Below are 22,372 nucleotides of genomic sequence, written 5' to 3' on the forward strand. Positions count from 1 at the left end.
ACATATATGCATATACAATACATATACATATATATATATTTGTATGCATACACACAAATATGCCCATACTTATGTATGGGGTAGCAAGATAGTGCAGAGGATTGAGTGCCAGGCCTGAAAGTCAAGAAGATTCATCTTCCTAAGTTCAAATCTGACTTCAGACACTTACCAGCTGGGCGACCCTGGGTGAATCACTTAACCTGTTTACCTCAGTTCTTCATCTGTAAAATGAACTGGAGAAGGAAATAGTAAACCACTCTAGTATCTTTGCCAAAAAAAACCCCAAATAAGTCACAAGGAGTCAGAAAAGACTGAAAATTACTAATGTGTGTATGTGTATATAATATATAGACATGTACATGTCACTCTCCACACATACATGTATGTGTGTTTATGTGTATATATGTTATTAATTATTAGCATAATTCTAATAGTTTCCCTAATAGTGAACCATCCTTGTATCAAATGTGGAGCAGTTAATATCCATTCAGGACAAATATACACACATATATGCACAGATATATATTCATTATTAGGAAAACTATTAGAATTATATCAATACTAAAACACTTTTAAAAATCATATGATTCTGTAAATAGATGCAGAAAATAGTTCAAGAAAATGTAATATTTATGTGAAGATGCAAAAATGAAAGACACTTTCTTTAATATTATTAGGTACATTTATCTTTTAAAAACCTTTTTTGTGACAGAGATATATTAGAAGCTTTCCCAGTACTATAAAGGGTGACATAAGAATGCTCACTGACTTTGATATTAGTATATTAAGAATGTTAATAGAAGAGAAGATTTTTTTCCTCATCTTTGATTGCTTCCCTTATTTTAGATAACTTTAATCACTTTCTCACTGCCTTCACAGTTGCACATTCCTAGAACATACCTACTTTAGGTATACTCGGTCCAGTCTTGCTGCTTTTCCCATCTTTGTTCTCTTTAATGTCACTTATAATTTATAATGAAATCTGAGACTACAAAGTTGAGAGTCTAACTGTGGTAGCTAAGTGTGGCCCTTGATAATGAAAACTGTAAAAATCTTGGCAAATCTTTTCTAGTTTTCTTCTCTCTGTTTTGCTACTTTTATTTTTATCCTTAAATATCCTTGGGATGTCTTTGCTTACTTAGGTGTCTCACCAAACATTCTTCAAACTGGTTTGCCCCTCCACTTCTTTTCTCTGCTCTGTAAGGTAAATGCAATTATGTGTAAGATTTTATAAATAATTTTACATTCTAAGTCAGTATTTTTTTTCTTCTTGGAAACTGAGTCAAGTATTTGCTGACTAGTAGATTGTTAGCTCTTTGGTCTCCCTCTAAGGCTGTTGATTTACATCTGTTGAACTTCGATGTCAAATTATGGTATTCAATATCAGTATCCTTTCTATCATCCATGTTTAGTTTTTAACAATAAAGAAGTTGTTTAAATGGGTCAGATGTGAGTTGTTTCAGTTACATAGAAATTCTTTAAAACATTATTGGTCTTTCTTCTGGTTTTATGCTAATTTTGATCTTTTCTTTACAAGTTATTGTTTTGATTGCATGAAGGTGACTGACTTAGGGGTGATTCCCATGTCAAGCAGTCCTTTACTGAAATATAATGCATCTCATTTTTAAGATATTATTCAGCACTCACCACATTCATTAACAACTACTGGCCTATATGCATACTTTACCATCTAAAAATTTTTTTTATTAGAAGCATCCACAGATTTTTGGAAGGTATTTTTGATGACGGTATTTATCAGAGAACTGGCAGGTTTTTCTTGTTTTGTTTTGTTTTAGCTTTTTAATGCAAAGTGCTATTTCACAGTGGACCACATCTTTATGTAAGGAATATAAAATCCCACTGTGCTTGTTTGTGGATTATGAAAAAGCCCACATTGATTTGGTAGAAGGAAAAAAATCATTTTACAGACTCTTTTCCAATAAGGTATCAGCATCATGTAATTTAAAAACATTCCAAAGTCCTTGAAAGTCATGAAAATAGAGAAAACCAAGTACAATGACTTTCTTATTATAAACACTACATGAATAATTAAACACTCAGGCACATGACTATCAAAAGTGTGTTTTAATCTGATAGAGGAGAGACCAGTTTGAAGAGGGCCTCCAGATCATTTAGTGTGAACATTACTTTGTGTCAGTTACTTGAAGGTGGAGGAAAAGGAATAAACGTTTATCTAGAGCTTGCTATGTGCCAGCTACTATGCTAAATGCTTTATAAATATTATCTCCTTTGACCCTCACAACATCCCTGTAAGGTAGGTGCTGTTATTAACCCCATTTTTCAGTTGAAGAAACTGAGGCAGAGGTTAAGTGAAATGCCCAGGGTCACATATATAAAAAGTGTCTAAGGCTAGATTTGAACTCAGCTCTTCCTGACTCTAGGACCAATGTTCTATCTACTGTGCCATCTAGCAGCACCTTACAATATTACAGAGCCTTCAGAAGAGCCCTATAACCACTGAAAAGGGTTTGGCCTGATCATCCTAGATTACAGCGTGCAGATAGATGGAAGCTCTATGGATCTGGCTCATTAGTTTGTATATCCACAACAGAATTGAAAAGGATGAGAAAGAATAGACTGGATCACCTTGAAGAAATTGCAACAACATTCTGAGAGGGGGTCCATAGGTATCACCAGACTGCCAAAGGGACCCACAACACAAAAAGTTCAAGAACTCCCATACTACTGTGTTTGTACTTGTGTATCAGCCTGTGATTAACATGTTTCAAAAGGGGTCCTTTAATAAGAATTGGCCCTGAACTAAGCTAAGTTGGTTCTTGCTAGGATTTGCATTGTAGGTGGTCCCTCTCTCCATTCCCCAAAGATTGAATCTGGGGGAATCCGATATCTTTACATGATTTTTAAAATTAATTTCTATGTTTTGACATGCTTATTTTCTCAGTAACAAATCAGATAATGAGTAAGAAAACCCTCTGAAAAGTATCAAATACTATTCAGATGTTATGATTTGTCACCATTACTTGGACTCAGTATTATTTTCATTATTTTTTCCATCTTTCCAGGTGCATGGATGGATGTGGTTGTCATTATCCGCACATGAAAGTATTCACAGAATATAATTTCCTGGCATGATATATAAGACGTAAAAGTCAAACATATTTGTGAAATTACATGGTGTAATTTATCAAAAATTGTAATCAAGGTGCATCATTACCCAACATAATTGCTTTTGAACTTATTTTTAAACTCATTAGGAGTGTTTTAAAATGAGCCCTACTGATTTTTCACTTGATCGTGTGGTGTAGCGAATAGAATGCTAGTCAGGAGTTAGAATGAGGTGGGTTCAAACTCAGCATCTGATACTATGTTATGATGAATAAGTCACTCAACACTGAACCATCATTTCCCCATCTATAAAATGGGGCTAAAAGTACCTATGGTACTTGTGTCACAGGGTTATTGTGACTCAAGTGAGAGGATATATTTCAAATTACTCTGAAAATCTTAAAGTCCTTTATAAGTGGTTTATTATCATCATTATCCTATACTTTGAAAATCAACTGGTTTCTTCATAATTTCTTATCCCACACATAATATACTGGTTTGCCTATGAGCAAATGATGCTAAGGAATATGATAACACTTCCAGCATGGATGGATGGCAGCAAACCAAAGTCCTTCCTACACTGTGACCTTGGCTAAAGAATGTTTAGAAAAGAAAACAGAGACAGAATGGGATCATTAAGAACAAATCTTCCTAAATTATTTTCAGTTACTTTAAAAAAATCTTCCAGACTGATAGAGCAGGAGAATGCTATAGAGAAATTGTATCTTGATTTTCAACAATTATTTCCATTTCCATTTTGTTTTAAGATTTCTTAAAGTACTTTGTTTGCTGCATCTTTATAAGTTTTGACAAATCTCTGATCATGTCCTTAAAGATAATATGGCAAAATGTGGGCTAGATGGTAGTTCATAAAGAGATTTCACAGCTGGTTAAACCACTGATCAAAAAAATTTCTCAACTGTACCGACAAACCACTCCACCCACCAGTAGTAGTATGTTCACACCTTAAGCCTCACTCTCTCTCTCTGAAGTGCATCATCTTCAAAATCTCGGACTTTATTCTCCGCCTCTAATTTCCTCTCTCACTCTTTTAAACTAAAGAAACCATTACGGTGACCTTTGGCATCTTGATCCATCCAAATTCTCCCATTCCCATATCTCTTCCTCTGACCTTCTTGCCACCACACCTAATCATGACCTTCCTACCTTATAATGCCTTACCTCCTTGATATTTTGCTGTTGCCCACCGGCAAACCTCTTCCTTTTTTAACCACCATCTCATTTCTCCACTCTTGCTCCAGAGCTACTGGGCAGTACTGGAGGAAGTAATGTAATTGAACTTATTTCATTCACCCAATGAAAGTTTACAGTAGAGCCAAATGGAGAAATAGCTCTCTTGACCTTTGCTACTGTTTTACAATCCTTCAGTGTTACCCTTGTAAACTCCGTATTTCATTTTCCATAGTGGCTATTCCAAACCTTTTCTTCTCCTCTTTTGCCTCCAATACCACTTTTACCCCTCTCACTTGAAGTAGACAACCCAGTCTTCTACTTAACTGAGATGAAGTCCACCCAGCATTCATTACCTTAACTCTCCTTCTCAATTCCTGTTTTCTCCTTCTCCCTGGTTATGGAAGGACAGATGTCTCTACTCCTCAACAAAGTTAATTCCTTTATCTTCTCTTTTTATTCTATTCCCTCCTGTCTTCTTTAGGACCTTGTCCAGGCTATGCTACACCACTTATCCCTCCTCTTTCCTCTCACCTTGAATGCATCCCTTACCAGTGGCTCCTTTTCATTTACCTAAAACCACATTCAAGTCTTTCTAAGTCATTAAAAAAGGCTTCCTTTGATTCTTCTATTCCACTCATTTAGTATTGTATCTCTCTCCTCCCCTTCACTGCTAATATTCTTGTCTCCTCACTACCCCCATCCAATCTGGCTTCTGTTCACACTCATCTGAAGCTGTTCTCTCAGAGGTAGCCAATGACCACTTGCTTGTCACATCAATGTTCCCCTTACTCTGACTGCATAGACTCTTCTCTGGAAATTAAAGTTTGCCAAATAGACACTTTGAGTCATTTCTGTTTATCTCAAATGAACCACATTAATCAGAAGAAAAAAGAGATAGCAGGAAAAAAAGTCATTTGGAGCTCATTTCTATTATTTAGTCATCTCATATCTCTAATTTAGTCAGTGAGTAATTCAACCATAAATCTCCCATTAACTGCCCACATACCCATTAACAGAGTATTTACATGGGGCCAATTTAATGTCATAATCACAGAAGGAAATCTTATTTAAACTGAAAGCTAAAGTACAATCTTAAAAAAATTAACTTCTTGATGCAATTGCTATAGGCAATCCCAGGCAATCTCCTGAATTATTAAAATAGTTACATATCCTACATGATTCATCCCAAACCACAATTATTTCTGTGGTATAATCTTATCATGATATAAGTAGTTTAAATGTAAGACAAAACAAAACAAAAAGACAAAAAACCCTCTCACTCTAAAATCTTATTATCTTGTAACACTCCATGAATCGATTGCCTGGTATCAAACAAGCAATTGAACCCTTTTTGGTCTTTAAGGGTCTTGCAAGAATTAGCTAGTTGCTTTGACATTGTGGACGTATCACTGCATCAACAATCCAGCTAGCAGCTTCTGTGGGGTTGTAAGATCCACCAACAACCAGCACCCAGAAAGCTGCCAACACAGGTCCTTTTGATCTGCTTTACTTAAGGAAAGTAATGTTAAGGGGTTAACAATCTTACTTCAATCCAGCATACAAATATCATTTGCTTAGTTCAGGGGAAAAAACCAGCACGCTGAACTACAGACCAAATACAATTCAACATCTGGGTGTATAGCCGGGGAGCTCATTATAATGGCTGGCCCAGACTCAAGTGCCACTCCTGCTGTAGCTCAGAGCACCGAGAGAGAAAGCTAACTTTTGAGCTTATATATCCTGTTCAGGGCCGGAGGGCCTTGACCCCACCCAGACTGGGCATGGAGAAGTTCCCCACCCCCAATATAATATCAGATACAAATCAATGGCTCCCAATTGTCTCAGTGCCGAGAAAAACAAAAAAATCCCACTTTATCTGCCCCATTCAAACAAAGGCCAGAATCATTAAAGGTCAACAGCAAAAAGTCCCATCTTAATTACTATTACAATCACCAGAATGTTGTTAGCATTAAATAACTTTCCTCTGTTCATAATGCCTTATGAGGCCACTTTTGCCACTGATGATCTATCTCTACACAAAAGGAGTGATAAAGGAAATTAAGACACTTGCATGGTTACTTTAGGTTCCAAACTATTTTCCGTTGATATCTGTCTTTCTATCCATCTATCTACTGTATATATATTGTTTATATATGTACATATGTATATACATATGTGTGTGTATATACACACATGCACACACATATGTATATTTGCTTTCATAATGAATTCTGTGGATAATTCATGCCAAAGTTGTTTTTAGGGTGTGGTATTTCTTTGTCTCTAAATTATCTAGCACTTTGCCTTCTCCATACAACTTGAACAGAGTAATTAAGAGGCTGGGACACACAGCTACCTAAACTACTCAGATGTTTCACTTCATGGCCAAGACTTGATTTTTTTTCTCTCTCTCTCTGAGATTTTGTACTTTTAGTTTAGAAAAAAATTTTCCCTAAGGTATATGATTCAAAAGTTACCAACACACATATAGTACTTATAGGTATATAGCCTTCTAGTGATAATTTGTGGGCATTATTCAAAGACAAAGCATAAAGTCTTCAGATGAATGAGAGAAAGCTGCTTCATCCCTTACTCACTTTCATTTCATTTCAGTGACCCACTTGGCGATGTCCTTGGGGAAAAAGGCAGTTTGTTTTAATATCCCCAGAGAGGAAAAAAAATCATCTTCTTTCTCAGACTCCACCAAAGAAATTTCATCTAAGCCTTGAAAGGTGTAATGAATAGAACTGTTATCTTGATATGTGTTATGGAATGAATTTATATTGATGCCATTTGTAGAGACAAGGTTCATTAAGGGATCATTATTTGATTAATTTCTTATGACATCATCAAAATTTGTGGCTCTTTTTGCCTCAGTGGGAAGTACTTTCCAAAAATCAGAGGGAAAAATCTGTCTCTCAATTTAAACTCTAATATGTGGCTGCCATTGTTGTGGAAGGTTTGTGAGAGTTTTTTACTCTAATTTGTCTGTAAATCTTTGATGTCTGTTTATTTCTTATAAAGTGAGGGTGTATAATTCTTGAGTTTAATATTAGAAAGAGAGGCTCCACCTCACATGGATCCCAGCTGGATATATCCTTCTTCACAGCCTGAGTCTCTTTAATGGAAAAGGAGAAAGGAAAACGAGGACCACATTATAGAATTGGGTTTTGTCTGTCTTTTTGGCAGAAACTCAAAATGATGTTTGTTCTGGTGTCCATATTTCCAACCAGACAATTCAGTTTAACAACAGATGGGAGAAGGGAAGTCTGCTAATATTGGGGCGTGCACTTTGGACTTTGAAGCCCTGTTTATTTGAACAATTCGATAGTGCCAACTGCAGACGTACCCCAATGCTTTGACATAGGTCACTAATTGAAAAAATAACGAGGAATACAATTCAGTTCAATTCCTTTTGAATTATATTTCTTAAAGGTCCACTATATGTATGTAAGGTATTACATACAATACATAGGTAGTACATAATTCCAGGCACTAAAGATACCAAGACTAACCCAATAGTCCCTGCTTTTAAGATGATTACATTCTGCTAGAAATGTTCTATAGTCATGTCAAGGAAAATCTGTTCCATAGTAGTGGCTTATTTGTCTATAGACGCCCTAGATATTTAGATGTAAATATTTATATATAAAGACTTAACTACCTAGGTATAATCAATCAATGGAATTAAGGATATACAACACATATTAAAGATACACAACACATACATACAACCACACACACACACATATGATATACTTGCTATCACTTTTATTAGGATATAAGCTCCTCGTGAGTAGGAATTATTTAATTATTTAATTCCTTGTATTTATATCTCTAGTACCTAACACAGAGCCTGGCACATAGTAGGCACTTACTAAGTATTTGATTGATTTATTGGTTATAAGTAGGTAAAAACAAAACACATCTATAAAACTTCTAAAATAAAATAGTCAATACAAGGTCATTTGTGAGGGAGGAAAAGCACTGATGCCTGAGAAGGGTTTTGGGAGAATTTTCATGCAGAAGATGGTGCTTGAAGAGCATCTTAAAAGAAGAGAATGATTTTGTAAGCAGAAATTAAGAAGGGAGTATATTCCAGGCATGGTGGATGGTCAGCACGGAGGCACAGACATGAGATATAGAATGCTGGGAGTGAGGAAGAGAGAGAAGTCCAATTTGATTGGATCACAGAGGATGAGAGACAAAGTAATGTCAGTGAAACTGGAAACGTTAGGGCTAGGTTGTATGTCTTTAAAAACTTCACATAAAAGTTAATAATTGATCCGAGAGGCAGCAGAAAGCCACTAGAGTTGCTTGAGTGAAGAAGTCACATGACCAGATCTGTGTTTAAGGAAAATTACTTTGGCAGCAGTGTGGAGGATGAAATGGAGTGGGGAAAGATGGGGCAGAGAGATAGATTAGGAGGCTCTTGTGGTAATTTAGGTAAGTGGAGAGAAAATAGAAATGATGTGATTTGGTAACTGACTAGATATGAAGGGAGGTGAGGAATTCTGAATCATGCCAATGAACCTGGGAGAGTACAAGGATGGTGGTGCTTGTAATAGAAATTGTGAATTTTGGAAGCAAGCAAGGTTTAGAAGATGGTGGATATAATGAATTCAGTTTTAGACATGTTGAATTTAAGATGTTTCTGGGATATCTGGTTTGGAAAGGTTTGTTTGGCAATTGGTGACATAGAACTTGAGCTGTGGGTAGAGGCTGTTGTCAGATATATAGATCTGGGAGTCGTCTCATAGATGTGATAGTTAAACTCATAGGGCTGATTTTGGTTAGTGAGGGAGAGAGTGAATAGAGGGAGAAGGGGGGGAGCTTAGGACAAAACCTTGGTGAACACACAGTGAGGGAGCATGGTGTGCTATGATATGAGCTAGCAAAGGATACTGAGGAGCAGTCAGACAGAAAAGAGGAAAAACAGAGAGTAAGTAGTAGTATGAAAATGCAGATAGGAGAGAGCATTCAGGAGTATTCAGTGCAGCATATAGGCCAAGAAGGATAAGCAATGAGAAAGACTATCAGACTTGGTGATTAAAAGATCATTGGAAACTTTGGAGAGAAAATATATGAGCAATAATATTGGAAGCCTGATTGGAAAGTAAGAGGAGAGGAAGTGGAGGCAGAGAACATGTATTGGATAATATGAGGGGATTTTAAAAAAAAATTTGTTTTAATTTTGTTATGTTTTGCTTTAGGATAGGGGAGACATAAGCATGTTTTAAGGCAGTGGGAAAAGAACCAGTTGATAGGAAGATTGTTGAAGATAGAGAGAGAGAGAGAGAGAGAGAGAGAGAGAGAGAGAGAGAGAGAGAGGTGGGCTGATTGAAATTACAATCTTCTGAAGAAAATGGTAGGGAATGGTATCAAGTATACATGTAAAGGAGTTGGCCTTGGCAAAGAGAAGGGTGACTTCTTCATCAGAAACTGTGAGAAAGAAAGTGGGAAATAATCTCAAGTGGTTTTGAGATGGAGACAATGGGAGAAGAGGGAGTTCATGGCAAAAAAAAGCCTCAGAAGAAGTAGCGGAAGGAATAGGAGGAGAAAGAGGAGAGGAGGAGGAGGAGACCCTCTTCACCTTACATCTGGGCTATTCTAATAGCCTGATGGTTAGTCTCCCAGTCACAAATCACTTTCCATTCTAGTCCATTCTTCACTCATCTGTCAGAATGATCTTGCTAAAGCTCACATGCTCACTAAACTCCAGGTGCTCCTTATCATGTCTAGGATCAAATGTAAAATCTTCTGATGTTCAAAGCCCTTCAAAATCTCCCTCCCTCCCATCCTTTTCCAGTTGTCTTACAACTTACACCTTATCTCCCCCGCTATGTACTCTGTTATCTAGTGACATTGTTCACCTTGTTCCATGAACAAGAAACGCCACTTCTAGACTCTGGGCATTTTCATTGGCTGTGCTCCATGCATGGAATGCTGTACTTCTTCATATCCTGGTTTCTTTCAAGCCTCAGGTAAAATTCCATTTCCTAGAACCCCCATAATTCTACTGTCTTTGTTGATTTTTCCAATGTTTTTCTGTATATAAGCTTGTTTATTCATAGTTATTTGCATGTTGTCTCCTCCATTTGACTGTGGAAACTGCGTTTTATCCTTCCTTTGTATTCCTAGTACCTAGCACGATGTCTGGTACATAGTGGCCACGTAATAAATATTCATTGACTTCCTGACCAAGTGAGTAGGAACTAAGTAGTGGATGGCTGAAATAATCCAGTGCTGAGGTTTGCCCAGAGACAAGTGGTGATAGGACATGAGATTTTAAGAGCAAAGTAGAATGTAGAATTAAAATATTTCTCTATCTCTCTGGGCTGAGACTGAAGAGGAATTAAAGTAAATTGAAAGCAGAAGGTGATGGTCTAAGAAAGTAGGAATAGTGAGAGATAGGGAATGTGTTATGGTCAGATGGGAGAATGTCAGAGTTTTTCATTAGTATTAGAATACTTGTGGGTAATGGGGAGACCTAGTATGTGGTCATTTATATATGTGGGTGAAGTTGAACCAAAGTCATGGGATTTAAGGAGACTGAATAAGGGGAGGTGAGAGAGTTCAGTTGTTAGATAGGCAGGAGCTGAAGAGGAGAGGAAGATGTGGGTTGAATTCTTTGAGAAATAAGGGAGAATGATCTAGAGACTGGTATACTGTTAATCTGGATTTTGTCTGGAAGTTGTTCATCTTTGTGTTCTTTCTTTCTCACATTTGATAGAACTTGATCAGACATAAAGGAAGAACATTAAGGATACTTTCCCAAAGGATGACACCTTGTGCTTAGTTTCTGGTTAGGAAGCACACAGGAGAAGTACAAGTTTTCCTGACTCACGTTTGTGCCCTCTTTGAGAGAGCATCTCTAGGAAAGTAGGACAAGTTATCAGGGTTTCGCAAAGCATGTGAATATTTGTTCTCTGTTAAAAACTGGCAGTATAGGATCACGTTTTGTAAATTAATGATTTTTAAAAATAATAGTATGGGCTACTAAGCTGGAAAGACATTGAATATAGGGCTTATATCAGACTCTACATTTATTCTCAGAAGACCAACCCAGCTAAATTTGGACATGTTCGTCACCAGGTTGCTGAATAATGAGGAACTTTTCAGACATAGTAACTGTAGCAGATCATCCATTTGAGGGATGGGGAACCTGTGGCCTTGAGGCCACATGTGGTCCTCTAGGTCCTCAAGTTCATCCCTTCGACTGAATCCAAACTTCACAGAACAAATCTTCTTAATAAAAGGATCTGCATCAGAATATCAGCATCAGTACTCAGAGTATCAGAAAAAGCACAAATCCTTGAATTATTATATTACACAAAGATGACTTTCCTGGTCTTCCTCTAACTTGTAGTGAGTAGACACTAAATATCCAAGTGCAAAAGCAAAAGTTTTATTAAGTTTTTAAAGACAATGATAATAAAGAAAAAATTACTTCTATTGAGTTTAATTTTTTTTCTTTTTAGAAATCCTTTGTCTCCCTTCCCCCATCTTCAAAGATGAAACTGTATTTTTCAATCCTCTTGTATCTTTTACAGAAGAAAGATAGGAAGGGTCAAAATAAGGCTGACAAATGTCTCACTTAGCCAGCATGATAGGGAAAAATATGTGTACATGTATGTATGGAGACATACATACATATATTATATATCCATACATATGTGTGGGTATGAAGATAAGTCTAAGATACAACTATATGGATGCAATTGAATCTAGGCAGGATGGAAATGTTACCAACTCTGTGACACAAAGTGATTCTGCCTTAGGTCAGTCAAGAGATTATTTTCACCTGATTTTAAGTAGTCAAGTCTCAGCCACCAAGAGATATCCCTTCTTTTGGGAATATCTGTGCCTCTATTGCCTTTCCCTTCAGGCCAAACTGTCTGTGATCAAGGATGATTCCCAAACTATAGCCATTGGTGATATGATCACTGAAGCTGAAAATCGTCCAGAGAGCAATAATGGGACAGACGAAAGAATTGGCAGAAGTCAAAAGTATCATTATTTTTCACTGATGTAAAATCATCCTTTCAAGAAGACATTTCTATGAAAACAAACAAAAACAAAAACAAACCAAACTACTGAGTGAATGTTTATTAGATTGGTCTGGGGTTTCCAAGATAGAGAAAGAAAAACAGTCAGAAGAAGAAGAACACCACAAAATTTCTTCCATGGCATTGCCTACTAGCCTCTGTCAGGTGAGCTTGGGGCCATGAAGTATGCTGGCAAAGCTAGATGATGATAACAATTTATTTTTAGGTTCTCTGTAGTGATAGAGAAGTAGTTTATGTTATTGAATGAAAACATGCTTTTTAACTTGGAGTATTTCAATTTTAAAAGATCATTTGTTCCTAAAATATACATATGGTTGGGCCTGGGGACAAGATGGAGAATAAAAGTGAGCATTGAAGGTATAGCAAGAAAGAGTGGAAAGCTTTGATCACATAGGAAGGGTGCATCAGAGGAGTCACAGACCACTTTGTTGAGTTCCTCTGTCAATGGGGTTAGATTAAAAATTAATTCTTGATGGAATGGGGCTGGAGTCAAGAAGACTTGAGTTCAAATCCTGTCCCACTAGCTGTGAAATGTCAGGCAAGTCTGTGGAATCTGTTTCTTCATTTGTAAGATGGGAATAATAGGAACACTTACCTCACAGGATTGTTGTGAAGACTGAATGAGATAACATATATAAATTGTTTTATAGGCCTTAAAGCATTATATATCCATATAATTATATAGATACATACATATGTGTGTATCTATATAATTGGGGAAGCTAAGTGGCATAGAGATTGAGTGTTGGGCTCTATTGGTTAGGAAGAACTGAGTTCAAATGTGACCTCACACACTAGCTGTGTGAATGGGAAAGTCAATTGAACTCTGCTTGTCTCAATTTCCTCATCTGTGAAAAGGGGATAATAATAGCACTTACTTTCCATGACTATTTTGAGAATTAAATGGGCTTATAATTATTAAGTTCTTAGCATCGTGCCTAGCACACAATGCCATCTAAATGTTAGTGTATGTGTACATGTATATGTGTATACATACTCACACATATATATGATAAATATTATTTTAGAATCATTTAACATGTCATTCATTGTTTTTTTATTTTTGCTTTCTATTTTTACCTTTCAGTACTTCCCCTGCCCCCAACTCCCTTCCCACTTACAATTGGACTCCACCCCACTTCCCCCTTTTAACAAAGAGCATTTAAGCAAAACCATCTTTTAGTAGAGGGATTTCTTATCAACAATTTTATCACTTTTTTTACATGCTAACAAATTGTTTTCCAGAATTTTTGGGCCAATCTCCACATCTATCCACAGTGTATTTGTATTCCTGTCCTCCCACAGACCCTCCCACTTTGACTCAAATTTTTTTATCATCTCTGCCAATTTTATGGGTGTGAGGTATAACCTCAGAGTCATATTAATGTACATTTATCTTCTTGTTAGTCATTTGGAGCATTTTTTCATAGTGATGTTGTTCATTTTTATTTCTTCTTCGGAAAACAGTTTTTTCATTTTTCTTGTCACGTGTATGGGGAAATGAATCTGTATATGAACTCATTTTTAAGCCTACTCAAACCTAGTATTTTATAGTGGCATTTGCAATACTGGAATAGATTACTTAAGGAAATTGTAGTATCTCTTTTTACAGAGATCTTTAGAAAAAGGATACTTTAGTATATGATTTGGGTGGTTTGGGCACAGCTTTGTTTATAGGGGAGAGGGGCGTGGGTTAATTGATGGTCATTATAATGATTAGATGACCCTTGAAGGTCTCCTCCTGCTCTATAATTCTATGTTACTGTGATCACTGACACTGCCTACATGTTAGGCTTGTTAATGCTATTTGTTTTTAGATAGCAACTAAATGGAGAGACTAAAAGAGGTAAAGACTACCATGGGGAATACAGAAATGTCTCTGAGATGTGTCTGGCCCTTCTGAACCTTCATAATCAGATTTAGGTAGATCAATAAGAAGAAGGAGCATTTTCTCCGGTCATGTCTGGACATGGGGGAGGAGGGGGAAAGGAAGAGCCTTCTTTCAACCTATGTTTAATGTAAAATCTTCTAGGATTTTAGATCGAAGGTAGACAGGTCTTAAAGAATAGTTGGGTTTTATAGATCTTTTAATAAATTTCAGTATTGATATTTGTGCCTCATTTGGTTGCATTATTACCAGTGACAAAGTTTTGAGGGTCTACCTAGAATCATAACCTCTAGGATAAAATCCAAACTGCTCTGTTTGGCATCTAAATCCCTGTACATCATGGTTCTAGCCCATCCACCCATTGCCCACACTGCATTCCAGCCAAATGTGGCTATTTGCTGCTCTGCTGACCAACATTCCATTTCAGATCTTGGTCTTGACGAAAGCTGCTTCCTGTGACTGGAAGGCTTTGCCTTTTCCCCACCTCCCCACCATCTCGTAGAATCCCTCACTTCATCCAAGGCTCAGTTCAAATACCACTTCCAGTAAGATTTCTTTTCGGATCATTATACCAAATTCATATTTGTTTTGTATTCATTTCACATGTAAGTTCCTTAAATGAATCTTGGAAGACATCTCATCTTGCCGATTTTCCTAGATAGTTTAACCAAGAATGGGGAAGGCAATGGTAAGTGAGCATAAGTGAGCTGCCCAGAGTCCTCATGACTAAAGGACCCAACATGTCCTCATCTGCTACTGCTTTTATGAAGCTCCTGGGATGCTTTAGAAGTGGAGAAGGGGAAAAAGAGGAGAGATGCAGATTAAAACCTACTGTCACTGTTTTTGATGCACGTGATCATAGGATCACAAATTTAGAGTTCAAAGGGACCTTAGACTATGTCTAGTCCAACCCCTTTATTTTACAGATGAAGAAACCGAGGCCAAGAGAGGTAATCAAGTAAATAGATTCAGTTCTGAGGAAGAATTCCGTTTCTTGAATAGCTTAGGAAGTACTTTTAAAGGGACCCAGAAATATTCCTCAGTATACTAAATGTACTTGGTAGGCTTAAAGAGTTTATGCATATATAGTATCTTTTTTTTCTTCGGATGTCATAAAGCAATTTATGCTCATTTATCATATCCTTATTCAAAGTATTCATTGTTATTTCTTTGTAGTTATTATCTCTTCTAACGGGCTACTGGCTTTATGGATAGGGACTGCATCTTATTTAATTGTTGGCACTCCCCCAGTGCCTTACATGGTGCTCGGCATATTGTAGGCACTAATACATGCTTGACTTTCCTCCTTTAGTACACAGTAGGGAGATTGTTGAAGACAGAATGTTGCTTAAACTGTCAGGTGCAGCCTCTTAGAGCTTTGCTGAACAGTTTTACTTTGTAGCAAGGAGGGCAAAATTAGTGTAGGGAGGCTATGACAGGAAATGAATATCATATAAAGAACACAAAGAATCAATAAATGATTGGTAAGGGAAGGAGAAAGAGAGAGAGAGAGACAGAGACAGACAGAGAGACAGAAAGAGAGACAGACAGAGAGAGAGAGAGAGAAAGAGAGAGACAGAAAGATAGACAGAGATAGAGAGACAGAGTGAGAGATAGAGAGACAGAGAGAGAGAGAGAGACAGAGAATCAGAGTGAGAGACAGAGAGAGAGGGAGAGAGAGAGAGGGAGGGAGGGAGGGAGAGAAACACAGAGAGAGACAGAAGGAAAGATAGAGAGACAGAGTGAGAGACAGAGACAGAGAAAGAGAGACAGAGAGACACATATGCTGAACTGAATTGTCAAACTGAATTCAAAAAGTGCCTCAGGGGGGCAGTGTGAAGCAGTGGAAAGAGAGATGACGCCAGTCACAAGAACTAGGTTCCAATCCTCACCGTCATGTTCTATTTTAGGCTAGACTTTCCCCTCTGCGGTACTGTTTCTTTGGCAGAAAGAAGTTTGGATCAGATTAAGGGCTCTTAATCTTTGTATGTGTATCATGGACCCTTTCAGAAGTATAGTGAAACATACTACTCAGAATAATATTTTTAAAAGAACAGAATAAAATTACAAAGGAAACCAATTATATGAAATACAGTTATCAGAATATTGAACAAACACAGAAGTTCATATACCCCAAGTTAAGAATCCTGAGTGAGATGAGCTCTATGGCTCCTTCTCACTCTAAATCTATGATCCTCCCTCTTGAGAAATTTACTTATCCCAAATACTCGCTCTGTTAGACTGGATTCATTATCTTTCACTATTTGTTGAGCTCCACAAGGTTACAATTTGAGGATTAAGAGAGGACAAGATAGAAATTGATGGTCCTTGTTAAGAAGCCTGTTAAGTATTTGGAGGGAAAACAATATAACTGAGAAAAGCCTTCTGAGCCCATACAGTACAGATTAACACCATCCACTCAGAATAATAATAATTGTCATTTCTGTAAGGTTTCAACGTTTGTAAAGCCCTTTATATACGTTATAAACAAACCTCACAGCAGCCATATGAGGATAGGTAGGTATGATAAGCATTGTTGTTCCCATTTTATAGAAGAGAAAAAAGAGCTTTAGGGAAGTTAAACAACCTGAAGGTGGTCACGTAGCAAGTGAGCTCCTGAGGCAGGACACACACACACACACACACACACACACACACACACACACACACGCACACGCGCGCACACACACACACACACACGCACACGCACACGCACACCCTCACTCACTCACTCACTCACTCCACAGGAAGTATATTCAGATTTGTTGAGAATTACTCTGTAGGATTTGCATAAAATAGCAAGCCAGTTTGTACATCAGGCATTCATTTTGGCACTAGTCATTGAGGGAACCATTCAGGCCAAGCCCCAGAGAGGCTGTCACTTGGGGGTGGGAATGGGAGGGAAGGAGAAAAGTGCCAGGCTCAGCCCCTGCCTTGATCTTCTCCACCTTGGTCTTGGTCTATTTCTTCACTGCCTGGACCAAAGGAGGACCTTGTGAACTACAGATGGCCGGAAGATTGGAACTTTTTCATTGGTGTCCTTGGAATTGCATCAGCCAGTGGCAGCATCTGCATTGGAAGCCAAGGACAGATTGGACACATGGAACTTTGGGATTCCACAAAGAGCCTGGCAGCAAAGCTATGCTATACCTAAGGAGAGATCAGTGAATATCCCATGGGGGTGGGGGGGAATGAGAGGAGAACTTCCAGTAACCAGGAGCTAAAAATGATTTCTTTGCCACATGTGGGCTCAAAAGTTTAAGCTCACTTTTTCCTGGACTTTGTATATACATGTGGGAGAATGACTCCTAGCTTTTTTTTTGGAGGGGGGCAGGACTTTTGTAGCAAGTATTCTTACTCTATCACCTCCGTAAGTAACTACCCCTTTCTAAAAACTAAGTTTAGCGGACTCATTGATATCAACTGATAATCATTGTGGGAAACTTTTGATGAGGGTTTATAACCTGTGGTACTAACAACCCCCTCTCCCCCTTCCAAATCCTCGAGTTAATCTTAGATCAGTGAGGGGGACATGTAGCTACAACCTTCTGGACACCTGACCTGTCAGCGCAAAGTATGGAAGAGAAGGTAGCTCCAGAGCTTCTGCTACCATAAGTAAGCAAAGTGTAATGGACTAACCTTAATTTAACCATTGACTCCTCTCTAATTATTTCCAGTAGGTTTATCTTGACCCTAACTAGAATAGTAGGTGAGCAGAGCACTTGGCCTTGCCCTAGTCAAGGCAAGAAGTCAGTAAGTATTTATTAAGCACCTACTATAGGCCAGGCACAGTGCTAAGCAATGGGGATATAAATATTTTTGTCAGTAGAAAATAAGCTTCTCGAGGGCAGAGATTGCTCTCTCTCTCTCTCTGTCTCTCTCTCTCTCTCTCTCTCTCTCTCTCTCTCTCTCTCTCTCCCTCTCTCTGTCTCACACACACATACACAGAGAAGCACACACAATGCCTTCCATATTGTTGTTGTTCAGTCACTTTCAGTGGTGTCTGACTCTTCATGATCCCATTTGGGGTTTTCTTGGTAAAGATACTAGAGTGGTTTGCCATTTCCTTCTCTAGCACATTTTACAGATGAGGCAACTGAGGCAAACAGGGTTCAGTGACTTGCCCAGGGTTACACAGCTAGTAAATCTCTGACATCACATTTGAACTTAGGAAGATGAGTCTTCCTGACTCCAGGCCTGGTACTCTGTACACAGAGCCAGCTAGCTGCCTTGCATATAGTCAATGCCGAATAAATGCTTGTTGCATTGGTTAGGTTTTATACCTCCCCAAATGCCTAGTATAATACTGCCTACATAGTAGGTACTCAATAACTTCTTGATTGTGTGGAAACAATGAGTAACTGAGAAGTCCCCCATTAACACTTCTTTTCTACATACAACTATTGTTATTACTTAGCAGAGACCAGGTATTGCTGTCATTTTGACCAGAACTGCTCTAAAACATTCCTACTGTATTTAGTAAGGCATTCAAGTGAACATGTTCAAAGAAATTGGAAATCAATTTGAAATTAAACAATTGCACTGAAGCCATTTTTTTCAACAACAGGAAAATATCCCATTGTGTTTCATGAGCTCAGCTTCACCACAATAATATGTCACACTTCATTACACCGGGACATTGAATGCAAAAGATAAAATGTTATTCAATAACATAATCTACCAGTTGAACAGGATCAGAGGTACCATCAACATGATATGTTTGAATTCAGGAAATTAAACCACAAACAAGTTCTACAAAAAAATGGTAAAAAAAAGATTCATGAATTTGCTTTCAAATGGTTACATTTTTAGTCACTTTTGATTTAACACTTATAGCAGTCTTTATTATCTGTGCACTTGTTTGTTGGACCATAGCAAGGCAACCTGCATTGGCCCCTCAAGGATAGATTCCTATTAGGATTCGCAGAGAATCACAGGGATGAAAGAGACTCTAGGAAGGCATCCAGAGCACAAAGGACCATAACTTTTGGAAATGAAAAAAAGAGGGAAAAAGAATCAGTTGATTGGCAGTCAAGGTGCCCACAGTTTTCATTAAAGATGAAGAACTAAATCGAGTAAATACAGACCAAACGGAGTGACAACATTTAACCCTCCTTGGCTAAGCTCCTATTTGTGTTTCCTGATAAGTTAATAGCTAGAACTGACTGACAGTTGATGTGGTCAGTTTCTGTTGATTTTAAATCTATAACCCTAAGATATGGTACACCTAGAGCTTCATTGTCTAAGTGGATACAATACTTTACTGAGATATAGAGGGCAAGGGAGTAATCTGTGCAATAGCTATGCAAACAGAGATCTCTATGTAAATATGATACCTGGCCTAATAGGTTTAGAGTTAACTAAATGTAATGTGTTTAATTTTTATTTCCCTTTGTAAGAAAGAACCTTAAATTAAAGGGGGAAAAAGCAAACATATATGGCACAGATATGAGACTGAGTCAATAAAACATAGACTTATACAATTTACCTTATAAGAGCCTATATGTTTCTATTCCCATGCATTACTGATGAGATTTTCAGTCACCCTCACAAAAATAAAGGTATACATGAATATTGATCCAACGAGACATTTTCTTCTGAGATGGAGCATCTACTTAGTGAAGAGGAAAATGGAAAGAGATCCTGTCAGCTCTCATCTCCTAGTAGGTGATTGTAATGAAGTCTCTTGAGGATTGCCCAGGTAGGACTAAGATTGGCCATGGCTAAGTATTGACCTCATGGATGCATTGGTATCTTTCCACTCTACTACCCCATGGTAAACGTCTCCCCACCTCCCCCCAACCAGCTTCGAAGGGAGTGTGCCCTAGGGCAGAAGAAGAAGCTCAATTAAATTTCACTCAATAAGTACTTATTCTGAGTGCTCAGCTAGGGATGTGTGTGTGTGTGTGTGTGTGTGTGTGTGTGTGTGTGTGATGGGGGAGCAGATACAAATTTTAGAGAATACACAATCTTATCACTATGGAAATTACAATATGGAAGCAATTCAGTTCAATTCCACAAGCCTTTATAAAGCACACACTATGCGCCTGGTACTCTGCAAGTCACTAGGGAAACTGATAACAAAACCAAAAAAATAGTCCTTGCCCTCAAGGACTCGCCTTCAAGAAGCTTCCATTTTATTTACAAGTGTCTTTAATACAAAGTAGTACATGAGAAATGATTAAAAGATGGACAAAGTGGAATGTGAAAAAGATCAGAATTCTTGGAAGAGTTAAGGTTTGTTTTGGGATTTGAAGGATTAATAGGAATCACAGAGTGGATGCCACAGGGGAGAAGGGAGGGAAGGCCATAGAGCTGGTTATTCTGAATGTGGGGACAGAATACACTGAGGCAAGGAGGAAGAAAGAGGATATATTCAGGGCACAGCAAGTAGTCCAGTGTGATTGAAAATCTGTGGAGTATATTATGGTTGATGAGCAGAGATGTAAGATTAGGCTGGAAAGGAGGGGGGCATACCATATTAAAGGCTAGGCTTTACTCTCTTTTAGCTCACAGTGTGATGTAAAGGTGTACCTTATCTGAATGGAGGGAATTACAGGTATAAGAATCAGAGGAGGCTCTATGAAACTCTCTTTACCTATATTTTCAGGGAGATGGATAGCTGCTGCCTTCATGCATATATACATATAATGTATACAAACGTATATATATGCATATATACATAGGTACATATGAATGTATACATATATGCATATTTATATACCAATATGTATATGCATGCATAAGTGAACACATATACATATTTAAATAAATGTATCTAGTTAGATATGGATAAACATATATACATGCATTCATGCACATATATTCATAAACCAGAGGGAGACTCCAGGACTGACTGCTAGCTAAACCAGGCACAAGATGGAGGAAAGATAAGGGAGATATTCCAGTTCTGTCATTTACTCACTACTTTCAGTATTGGGTATTCAAAGAGGATTAGTACCTCCACTGTGAGGGCTTGTCACACTCTTTTCAAGGCTGCTCATCTATCTTTGGTGTCCACCTATCACCCAGCTCTCGCCTGTGGCTCCGACAAGCTATAGCATGACCACAACTGAATGAAACAATCTGGGTAGATGGGCTAAATCAGATTGAGGGTAACCAACAGGCCTCAAACCTGTCGGTGAGTTAGGGGAATGTCACCCCCCAGCACGTGAAGGCTTTCCCCAGTAGAACTGGCAGATGAGAACAATTTGTTCCAATGGCCATGAAGGCAGCTGAATCAGGTGCTATGGAGTGCTGAGAACTTGCAAAGTCATCCATTGCATCCTAGGCCATTACCATTCATCTTGACTTTTATCTTGCCACTGGACTTTGATGACTCAGGAAGAGAGAGTGAGGGTGACAACTTGCTCCAATTCCGCCTCACTTAAATCCAATTCATTCCCTAGCCAAGACATCACCCTGTGATATCATTGGTCTTATCTGAAACAAAGGACAAATAATACCTTTGGCCTCTCTGGCCCTCATTTTCATCCTTTAAAATTAAGAAGGTAGAATAGATGATCTGTATTGTCTCCTCTAGCTCTCCTTCCATGATCCTGTGAGCCCAAGTTTTCCATGCAAGGACAATAATAGTTATCCATTTGGAATCGGTTCACTTTCTCCTAGGAACAATAGGATCTCAGAATAGAGATCAGTCCAGGGGCACAAAGTTAAAACTACATGAAACTGTTTTCAAAATATACAAGTTACCTTCCATATACTGGGCACTCAGTAAGAATTTCCTAAATGGAATATGGTATGAATCAATGTATATTGATTAGTAAGTAAAAACATGATTCCTAAAAAAGACAGAATGCAACGAATGCTTAATGGCAAAATGATACCTTGATGCCAAAGGCAATCAAATGTTCATGAATTTTTAACTGAATTTCACTGCTTAAGTGGAGCTGAAATGACATAGCATCATTTTGAGTAATTCAAAGTTTGAGATTTCAAGTTTTAAAGAGTTGTTTCTGGAGGACAATTAGGAAATAATTAATTGTAAAACCAAGGAAGAATCTGTCAGCAGTGTCTGAACAAATTCTCCTGGCCGTAAAGGAGAAAAGAGAATCAGAAAAATCATGGAAGTCTTCATGGTGGAGTTAGCACACAAGTTTCACTTTCAAAGAAC

Source organism: Trichosurus vulpecula, chromosome 2 (genome assembly GCF_011100635.1).
Source record: "Trichosurus vulpecula isolate mTriVul1 chromosome 2, mTriVul1.pri, whole genome shotgun sequence".
NCBI lineage: Eukaryota > Metazoa > Chordata > Mammalia > Diprotodontia > Phalangeridae > Trichosurus > Trichosurus vulpecula.